We start from the raw sequence: 11,578 nt of genomic DNA on the forward strand, positions 1-11,578 counted from the left end.
ATCCTGAACATAAATAAATGTTAGTCATTTCGCGTGAATAGGCAAGCACACTATAGTTCTATTACACTGCAGACGACACGTCACTAGAAATTGAAAATAGCTTAAAATACCTACGAATACCCACACTGAACGTCATAAAACAAACTATCAAGAAAGAAGATGAAAGGCTGCGATACAGTAGAGACTTAATGACGTGTAATTCATACAAGAAAGAAGTGGCTTTTAAAAAAAATTCGACTGGTTTGTGACTACTGATCATCATTCTGGGTCCCGAAGTAAATTAGATTAATATAAGGTACAACGAAGAGCGGCGCGTTTCGTCATGGGATCACTTAGTCGTCGCTAGACCTTTACGGAGATGCTCAACAAAGTACAGCTGTAGCCGCTGCAAAGGATACTTTGAGAATCACGGGATGGTTTACTGTTCAAAGAGCTCACTTTCCAAGAAAAATCTGGTATCATAGTATTACCTCCCACAAACGTCTTGCCAAATGACAGCGAGGAGAGAGAAATTAGAGCTTATGTTGAAGGTATATCGACAGAGATTGTTTACACGTAGCCTGTGTGAAATGAATATGGAAGAGACGAAACAATGGTGGTACCAGAAGTACTCTCTGCCACACATCGTAGTCAAGTGGATTGCACAATATACATGTAGATTTAAAGTAAATGAATAAATGCACATGGTCATTTGAATGGTAGCTTTCTGTCTGAAGGCATTTAAAGTGTATGTTGTGGTCTTCGGTGGGAAGACTGGTTGGATTTTGGGGCAGCTTCTCATCTTCAGTTTTGCCTGTGCAATCCTCTCCATCTCTGAATAACCATTGCATCCTATATTCGTTTGAAACTGCATACTAAGGAAGGCCTTTTTACACCTCTACAATCTTCACTCCACCCTCTCCTCCCACAGACTCACATGCACACCCACCCTCTCCTCCCACAGACTCACATGCACACACACACACACACACACACGCACACACACACACACACACACACACATACACACATACAAACACAAAGATACGCGCGTCCGTGTCATACCACATACTTACACTCCCGTTCATTAGTAAACTTAAACTGACAGTTCTTTGATGTTTCAGAATCAATCGTTACATCTAATTTCTTCTGTTTCAATCAAGCAGCGCCACAAATTTCTTTTCTCTCCTATTCTTTTCAGTACCTCTTGATTAGTTTTTCGATCGTCCCACTTAATCTTCACCGTTACTCTGTGGCGCCATATTTCAAAAGCTCAGATGTTCTTCTTGTCTGCATGGTTTATTGTCCACGTTTCACACCTGTACATGGCCACTCTCGAAACTAAAACCCCCGGGAGACACTTCCAATGTTTTAAATTTATATTCAGTGTTAGCAAATTTCCCTTGTGTCCACCCATTTACATCTGATCCTCTACATTTTCTTTGGTTGCACCATACACCTTCTTAATCCGTCAAGATAAATTAGATAATTTATACTGATTCTTGAGTAATGCTCTTAAGTCTGGGACCCATATTACACACAACTGATAGAGGTAGTAAAAAGAATCTAAAGGAGAGTAGGACCACATGCCACGTGGCCTGCAGAGTATGCGTGCAGAGAGAGAATTGTATTTGGCATTCCAATTTCTTTGCTGATCAACTGCCGGCGGTTATGACCGAGCGGCTCTAGGCGCTTCAGTTTGGAACCGCGCCGGCCGAAGTGGCCGTGCGGTTAAAGGCGCTGCAGTCTGGAACCGCAAGACCGCTACGGTCGCAGGTTCGAATCCTGCCTCGGGCATGGATGTTTGTGATGTCCTTAGGTTAGTTAGGTTTAACTAGTTCTAAGTTCTAGGGGACTAATGACCTCAGCAGTTGAGTCCCATAGTGCTCAGAGCCATTTGAACCATTTTTTTTTTGGAACCGCGCGACAGCTACGGTCGCAGGTTAGAATCCTGCCTCTAGCATGGATGTGTGTGACGTCCTTAGGTTAGTTAGGTTTAACTAGTTCTAAGCTCTACGGAACTGATGACCTCAGATGTAAAGTTCTATAGTGCTCACAGCCATTTGAACCATTTTGTTGCTCAACTTTTTTGTTTACCAGCAATACCCAACATACACCATTTCCTTGCTCTCTAAACTGCTCTCTGAGCATACGTCAGTTTTTGAATGGTTTTCACGTTAAAACACCTTGCCTCACAACCCTAAGTAAAAGTTGGTTACACGCGCTTGTTGTAAGCTTTATATTTCAGATATAATGTAATCTTCGTTTCATATACTCTGTTCCGCACACCAGCTCACTCTTCGCCGATATTACAGCACCAGTAAATCACAAGATTTGGTGTACATAAAAACTCTATTGTTGATCTGTATAATTTGGTTTACAAAGTATTCATTATGCATTATATTCGTTTACTGTAATTTACTTTCAGACCCACTTTCAACCTCTTTTCAGTAAAACAAAAGTGAATTAGGTGCAATTTCTGATACAGGCAAACGCATAAGACGACCGCATGGCATTTGCTGTTCTACATGAGTGCATCAGTGAGACTCAAAGCGTCTTTGCTGTGCATGTAATTTCGAAAATAGACCTGCGAGCTAGAGAACACGGGTACTGATCTTAATGTAAGCTATCTACTAACAAACTCTTACCACAGTTTAATTCATTCTTGGCAGTCAGGCTGGTTAGTTAGTATCGGAAGTCCCATCCTTTAGACGTAATCGCTTCTGTGAATGCGTACTCTTAACTAATACCATCACAGGTAAAGCCAATATTACAACTATGTAGCATTAATGACGTGAAGTAAGGAATCATAACAATTCGATTTGCAAGATATTTTCGAATTAACTATCAAATATTAGTCGCTATTTTTTCTAACTCTCACAGGCACAATGTTGAAATTAAAATTCTACTTTTCAAGCATGTAAATCCATTTCTAGCGATAATTCTTTCAATTATGTGAAATAATCGACGTGTGATAACTTTTGCGTAAATCACTCGCGATCTCTGGTATAGCTTTCATATCTGTAAAGCGATCACGAGTCTTGCATCCAGACACCGGCTACACACTCGACAAGCTGCTCACCGTTGGCTCAAAGAATGCCTGTTAATAGCATTCAGAGAAAACCACGACGGAGAAAAGAGCACATCGTTCCCGGCTAACGTGAGTGCTACGTTTACACCATTAAACGCAAACTACAACTCTCGAAACGATGTAGTAAACCAATTGTCATTTTACACCGGGAAACTGCAGCGTTCAAAATGCAATCGACAAACGCGATTTATGAATATATTAAGGTAATATGCAAAATAAAGATAACTGACAACCTGGAAAGCATCTTGTCATGAATAAAGCTAATGATAGAAACTGGCTGACTGCTATATGTCTTCATGTAATGTAGTAGACAATCGAAGAGCTCAACCACCAATATCATGGGTAAAGTAATGTAAGAAGTATATGCCAAATATGGTCTCAGAGTAAAACACTGCCGGAAAAGGATAATTACACCTGGGGAAAAGGCGACGTAGATTTTTGTCCGATGACGGTATATGCCGTCTTGGGGATATAAATGTACTGACAACGGTTTCAGCGTCGTCCGCTAACAGACAGCGTAGTGTCATAGCTACCAGAGCGCCACCTGCGTCTACCCTTCAATAGGGAACGCTCACAAATGATTCAAATGGCTCGAAGCACTATGGGATTTGACATCTGAGGTCATCAGCACCCTAAACTTAGAACTACGTAAACCTAACTAACCTAAGGACATCACACACATCCATGCCCGAGGCAGGATTTGAACCTGCGACCGTAGCAGGCGTGCAGTTCCGGATTGAAGCGCCTAGAACCGTTCGGCCACAGCGACCGGTGGAACGCTCGCAGCCAGAAGGCTCAAAGTGGAACAAACGTTTGAAGCAAGTCGACAGCCATGCCACGGAGACGCATTCGTGCTTCCTACAGCCAACTGAGCGAGTTTGAAAGGTGTCGAACTAAGCGTTGCGAGTGGCGGGATGGTCCTTTCGGAGACTTGCCACAGAGGTTGGATGTGCTGTGTCAATTGTGCAACGTTACTCGTATCAGCGGTAAGTAAAAATTCTCACACGTGTAGACGAGGTTCTGGACGCCCACGAAGCACAGACGACAGCCACGATCATCGTATTGTAAGAGCAGCAGTGACAGGGCGTACAGCTACCACAGCTTGTCAGCCTATACGTGTCGACACGAACAGTTGCGAACCGGTTATTAGCAATGGGACTACCGGTATGCACACCCCTAGCCCATCTTCCACTCACGCCACAGCATCGACGTGCACGTGTCGACTTATACCGACACAACATCACTTGGAAAATGGAACGGCGCGCCATAGTATTTAGCGATTAAGGCAGATCCTGCCTGTACACAAGTGATGGCCGTTTGCGCGTGCGACGTAGACCTGGTGAGCGCTGTGTTGTAGAGTGCATTCGTCCCTGACACACTGGGGTGCGATAAGCTGGAGGGGACGCTAACCGATCCCCAGTAGATTCAGAACGTTGTTTGACCCGTTCTTTTGCCGTTCTCGCAACAGAAAGGTGATGTATTGCTCCAATAGGATAATGCTCGCCCACAAAATGCCCGTGAAATGGTGTACAAGAGGTGCAGCACCTTCCCTGGCCATCACGATATCCGAACTTATTTCCAATCGAGCATGTGTAGAATACTATGGGACGACAACTATCTCGCGCGACTCTTCGACCAACAAATGGCTCTGAGCACTATGGGACATCAGTCCTTCGACCAACAACTCTTACAGAACTACGTGAACAGTTTCAGCAGGCGTGGAATAACGCATTCCAGAACAGTATTTGCTATTTGTAAGATCTACTGAATGTCACAGTCATTGCTTCGTTGCCGCCTGTGGAGTTTACAGCGCGTACTAATATGGGTGTTTCGGCATGGATGGGTACCTGGTATATCAAAACCGTTTGTGCTACTGATCTGTAAATGTAATCATTTCATGCATTCCATATGTATTAGATATAGATGTATTAGATACAGGCTCTCAGGTAGATGCCATTTTCCTTGACTTGCGGAAGGCGTTCGATACAGTTCGGCACTGTCGCCTGATAAAGTAAGAGCCTACGGAATATCAGACGAGCTGTGTGCCTGGATTAAAGAGTTTTTAGCAAACAGAACACCGCATGTTGATCTCAATGATGAGACGTCTACAGACGTTAAAGTAACCTCTGGCGTGCCACAGGGGAGTGTTATGGGACCATTGCTTTTCGCAACATGTATAAATGACGTAGTAGATAGTGTCGGAAGTTCCATGCGGCTTTTCGCGGATGATGCTGTAGTATAAAGAGAAGTTGAAGCATTAGAAAATTGTAGCGAAATGCAGGACGATCTGCAGCGGATAGGCACTTGGTGCAGGGAGTGGCAACTGACCCTTAACATAGACAAATGTAATGTATTGCGAATACATAGAAAGAAGGATCCTTTATTGAATGATTATATGATAGCGGAACAAACACTGGTAGCAGTTACTTCTGTAAAATATCTGGGAGTATGCGTACGGAACGATTTGAAGTGGAATGATCATATAATATTAATTGTTGGTAAGGCGGGTGCCAGATAGAGATTCATTTGGAGAGTCCTTAGAAAATGTAGTCCATCAACAAAGGAGGTGGCTTACAAAACGCTCGTTCGACCTATACTTGAGTATTGCTCATCAGTGTGGGATCCGTACCAGGTCGGGTTCACAGAGGAGATAGAGAAGGTCCAAAGAAGAGCCGCGCTTTTCGTCACAGGGTTATTTGGTAAGCGTCATAGTGTTACGGAGATGTTTAGCAAACTCAAGTGGCAGACTCTGCAAGAGAGGCGCTCTGCATCGCGGTGTGGCTTGCTGTCCAGGTTTCGAGAGGGTGCGTTTCTGGATGAGGTATCGAATATATTGCTTCCCCCTACTTATACCTCCCGAGGAGATCACGAATGTAAAATTAGAGACATTCGAACGCGCATGGAGGCTTTCCGGCAGTCGTTCTTCCCGCGAACCATACGCGACTGCAACAGGAAAGGGAGGTAATGACAGTGGCACGTAAAGTGCTCTCCGCCACACTCCGTTAGGTGGCTTGTGGAGTATAAATGTAGATGTAGATGTATGTACTGTTGCAACAGTAAACCTTGAGCGAACTGAAAACCTCTAAAAGAGTGCACTTTTTTCCAACAGTGTATAAATATGTCTTCAGTGTATCAAGAGTAAAAGTGGACGCACAATTTAAAGTACCTCGACGCTTCGGTGAAGTAACACTTATCCTCGTAATGAGAGTGGTCTGCCTGTGTACAGAGAGACTACGGCAGCAACGGCAGTCGCCGCCGGGAGCGCTAGCCCTGCGGCGCCGCTCGGGCGCGGCTGTTTTGTTGACGCAGGCGCGCCGCGCGGCTGCCGGCCCTGCGCGCAGCGCGGCAGCCCTGCCCGCGCCGTGCCAGCGCGGCGCCGCGCCGGCGACCATGATTCCTATCGAGCCTGCTTGTAATTCGGAACGGCCCGACGCGCATCTTAAGGGAATGATAATTGCCGAGGCCGCGCGCGCCGCTCCGCAAGGACTTTCCCACACGCCACGGCCGGGGCGAGGTCGCTCCCCTCCGCGGTTACTCGCAGCTCGGGCCCGACGCTACTGTGAGGCATCCGCCCGTAAAGTGACAGTGGTGAAGTACTTACAGTCCGGTTCCTCAGCATAGAGTTCGAGAACTCTGAAGCTCCGTGACGCGGTAATATTACGAAAAATGTTAACCGGTGACGGTGCTTGTGGAGGAAGACTGAATATCAACAGGAAATACACTGAAGAGCCAAAGGAACTGATACACCCGTCTAATAACGTGAAGAGCGGCCGCGAGCACGCAGAAGCACCACAGCCCGACGTGGTATGGTCTCGACTAATGTCTGAAGTAGTGCTGGAGGAAATCCATGAATCCTGCAGGGCTGTCCATAAATCCGCAAGAGTACGAGGCGGTGGAGATCTTTTATGAACAGCAGGTTGCAAGGCATCCCAGATATGCCCAATAGTCTTCATGTCTGGGGAGTTTGGTGGCCAGTGGAAGTGTTTAACATCTGAAAAATGTTCCTGCAGACACTCTGTAGCAATTATGGACGTGTAGGGTGTCATATTCTTCTGCTGGAATTGCCCAAGTCCGTCGGAATGCACAATGGACATGAGTGGATGCAGGTGATCCGACAGGATGCTTACGTATATGTCACCTATCAGAGTCGTATTTAGACGTATCAGGGGTCACATATCACTCCAAATGCACAGGCCCTGCACCATTACAAAGCCTCTACCAGCTTGATCAGTCCCCTGCTGACATGCATAGTCCATGGATTCATGATAATGTCTCCATACCCGTAAACTTCGGCTTCGAAAGCCCATATTTAAGATGTTTCGTTGAATGGTCCGCACGTGACGCTTGTTGATGCCTCAGCATTCAAATGTGCAGCGATTTGCGGAAAGGTTGCACTTCTGTCACGTTGAACGATAAAGCTCAGTCGTCGTTGGTCCCGTCTATGCAGGATCTTTTCCGGGAGCCTGGATGACGGAGATTTGATGTTTTACCGGTTTCCTGATATCCACGGTACTCTCACGAAATCGTCGTATCCGCACTTAATCGCTACCTCGGAGATGTTGTGTTCCGTCCCTCGTACGCCGTCTGTAACATCACGTTCAAACTCATTTAAATCTTGATAACATGCCATTGTAGCAGCAATGAGCGACCCAACAACTGTGCCAGACACTTGTTCTCTTATGTAAGCGTCGCCGATCGCAGCGTCATATTCTTCCTGTTTGTGTAGAACTCACTACAAATTTTGTATCAGGTATGAAGAAATTCAGCACGTGCTTTGGACAGTATGCTGTAACGAGTTTCAGAAAAAAATCTGTCATGTTGAACAGTGCCTTGGTGAACGGTCGTGAGAAGTTCTGAAGATCTTGTAATATTGTAAATCATTAGATTGTCTCTTCCTGAGGTGCTCTGAACACACCTAGCTTCCGCGAAATTTCATTTTATGAATGAACAGTGTTAGGCTCATACTTATGTTTCCTGATTACGGCTAAACGTTAATGATTAAACAGCAAGTGGCATCGTATATTCTGATAACTTTACTTCCTAGCACTGGATTTTCTCCCATACTGCCACTTCAGCTCAGTTTGTAGTTTGCAAATCGAACCCTCGCACCTTCATGGAGAAGAAGACAATCGGGACGAGATCCACGAGACAACTTCAGAAGATTCGAGGCAGTCAAATCAGTCAGTGATGCTAGGAAAGCGGGAAGACGTACCTTCTCGAACTGTAGTATTGATAGAACCTGGTATTTTCACAAGATGGACAGGGCGTTTTATGAAACCCAACTGAGACAAATAATTAACAACATAATATTCCACTTGACCGCCCCGAAGCGATATGCCTCGCTCACACCCGGTAGAGGACTCTTAGCGAGTTGCAGTAACAGTTCGGCGCCTACCTACTAAGTCCGCGCACCTGATTGGTCCATCGTCTTCCAGCAAACAACGTCTGAGTTAAAATGCTCTTTTCCTTTAATTCTGTGCTGTATTACTTACCTTATGAAATTATATACCTTTTGTCAGTGCAACTAATTTTGACGGCACGGGTGGAGGGACATAGTAGTACTCAAATAATGAATATTCACTAACAACGTTGAACTACTTCGCGCTACACCCAAGAGATTTTTCCCGGCTGTCCACACGTTACTCCAGCATGATACAGTCACCACTCCGAAACAACCTGCCGCACAAATCAATGCACGTTGCTCGCTCCCTAGTTTGTCCCATAGTGCTCAGAGCCATTTTTTGAGCTCCCTAACTACTTTGCTGCTATTGAATATTCTTGTCCGACTGATAGTTATATGAACGAAAATTTGACAGAAATGCCGCAATTCACTTGGAAGATTGACAATACGTAGGAAGTGAAACGCTCTTTTTTAATCCTTGTACGGAAAAAAACGCTGAGTCACATGTGCAGTAATCCCTTCTGTAGCTCTACAGTTCATCGTGGACCTTGGTGTCTTCAACAATTCTCCGCCAGTTATCAAGATAAAACTCTCGAACTATCCACCTCCAGCAGTCCCTTTTCCACAGGTCTTCGACTACTTCATCTATCCATCTGATGTCCTTGATACCCCATGCTCTTTGACCAACATGATGAGCATCCAATATGTTCACCTTGCCATGTGCAAGTAAGGCTGACTTTATGCCTCTAGTATTTTGTATGTCGATCTTTACTATACAACGTACAGCTCATGATTGTATCTGCTCCTACATCTTCCCCCTTCACAAGATTGACCAAGTCACTTGAACATACCTCTTACTCAACGGCATCTAACATTCCAATATCTTTTGATGTAAAATTTCCTGTGTGTTATAAACTGTTCATTTCGTTCTATGAGGAAAGCCTTGGGGATAATGGTATTTTACTATAAAATAGGCTCTGTCCATCGCTGTTAATCTGTTTTACTTTCATAACAGGTAGCATTTGAATGGTGACTATCGAGTCCAGATATTTAAGCTGCTAAATTCTCTCAAAAGTATAGTTACCCAGTGTTATTAAGGGGGACAAGCTCTCTGAAAGCTTGCTCCGCATCCAGACTCATTAACGAAGGAAATAAATCCCCGAATGGGTCTGCGATTATACACTGACGAAGAAAGAATTGCAATACCAAGAAGGAGTTGTGCTACATAAACAAAAGTTGGTAGTTGTATTTCTACATCCGAAAGATGGCGTCTATTGACATTTCGCACCAATCGCATAAGAGTGGCACTATGAAGATGCAAATCAGGTTTTCCTTAAAAACGCTCTCTAACCGTGTAATATCAACAGCAGCGAAACATGGTATAACTGGAGTATTTTATTAATGGAACGTAAGACAGAGAGAGTGTTGCTGTGAACAGTTCAGTAGTAGGATTGTTCTTATCATAATCGACAGCAAACCAACACCGACAACGAGAGTTGAGGTATGCATACCGTTGACGCAGGCTCAAGATGGAAAGAGGGAGAAAGTATATGAGGATAATGAAACATTAATACACCACCTAAAGTTGAGTTCTGCAATAAATTTCAGCTAGTAACAGCGAATACTCTGTTCAACAATTACAAGAGGAGCAGGTGTACTTGGAAAAGGTCAGTTGATACGGGAAGATTTCAGCTAGATTGCATCGTGGTCAGACAGAGATACCGAAATCAGATTCAGGATTCTAAGGCCCACCAAAGAGCAGATATGGACTCAGGTCAGGTCAGGAAGAGTAGGCTGAAGTTTAAGAGATTAGTGAAGAAGAATCAATACGCGAAAAAGTGGAACACGGAAGTACTACGGAATGAAGACATACGCTTGAAGTTCTCTAAGGCTAAAAATGTAGCAATTGAATCTCTAAAAGTGACAGTCACAGAAGTCAGAAAGAAATACATAGGTACAAAGAAGGTAACTTCACAGAAACCATAGGTAAGAGAAGAAAAACTTCCGTTGATCGATGACAAAAGGAAGTACAAAAATGTTCCGGGAAACACAGGAATACAGAAATACAAGTCTCCGAGGAATGAAATAAATACGAAGTGCCGGGAAGCCAAGAACAAATGGCTGCATGGAAAGTAAAGAAATCTAAAAAGAAATAATTGTCGGTAGGACTGACTGAGAAGATAGTAAAGTCCAAATAACCTTATCCGAAAATAAAAAAGCAAAGATGGTAACATCAAGAGCGCATTGGAAATTCCACTGTTAAATGCAGAGGAGAGACCAGGTGGGTGGAAAGAGTACATTAAGCCTCTATGAGTGGGAAGATTTGTCAGATATGATAAAAGAAGAAACAGGAGTCGACTTAGAAGAGATGGGGAATCTGGTATTAGAATCAGAATTTAAGAGAGCTATGGAGAACTTAAGATCAAATAAGGCAGAAGGGATGGATATCATTCCATTAGAATTTCTAAAATCATTAGGGGAAGTGGCAGCAAACCGACTGTTCACGTAAGTGTGTAGAACATATGAGTCTGGCGATATACCTTCTTACATTCGGAGAAATATCGTCCACAAAGTTCCATAGACTGCAAGAGCTGACAAGTGCGATAGTTCTCGCAAAATCAGCTTAACAGCTCATGCTTTCAAGTTCATGACAGTAACTAATATGTAGAAGAATGGAAATGAAAATTTAGGATGTGTCAGTTGACGATCAGTTTGGCTTCGGGAAAGGCAAAGGCATCAGAGAGGTAATTCTCAAGTGGCGATAGATAAAGGAAGCAAGGCTAAAGAAAAAGCAAGACATATTCATAGGATTTCTCGAACTGGAAAAAGCGTTCAACAATGTGAAATGATGTTCGAATTTCTGGGAAGAATAAGGGTTAACTGTAGGGAGAGACAGGTACTATGCAATATGTGCAATAGCCGAGAGTTAATAACTGGCATGGACCAACAAGAACGAAGTGCTCGGATTAAAAAGGGTGTCTTTCACCCCTACTGTACATTGAAGAAACAATGATGGATATAAAAGAAAGATTAGGGAGTGGAATTACAATTCAAGGTGAAAATATATCAATGATACGATTCGCTGATGACATTGCTATTCTGAGTGG

This window comes from Schistocerca americana, chromosome 5, assembly GCF_021461395.2.
Source record: "Schistocerca americana isolate TAMUIC-IGC-003095 chromosome 5, iqSchAmer2.1, whole genome shotgun sequence".
Lineage (NCBI taxonomy): Eukaryota > Metazoa > Arthropoda > Insecta > Orthoptera > Acrididae > Schistocerca > Schistocerca americana.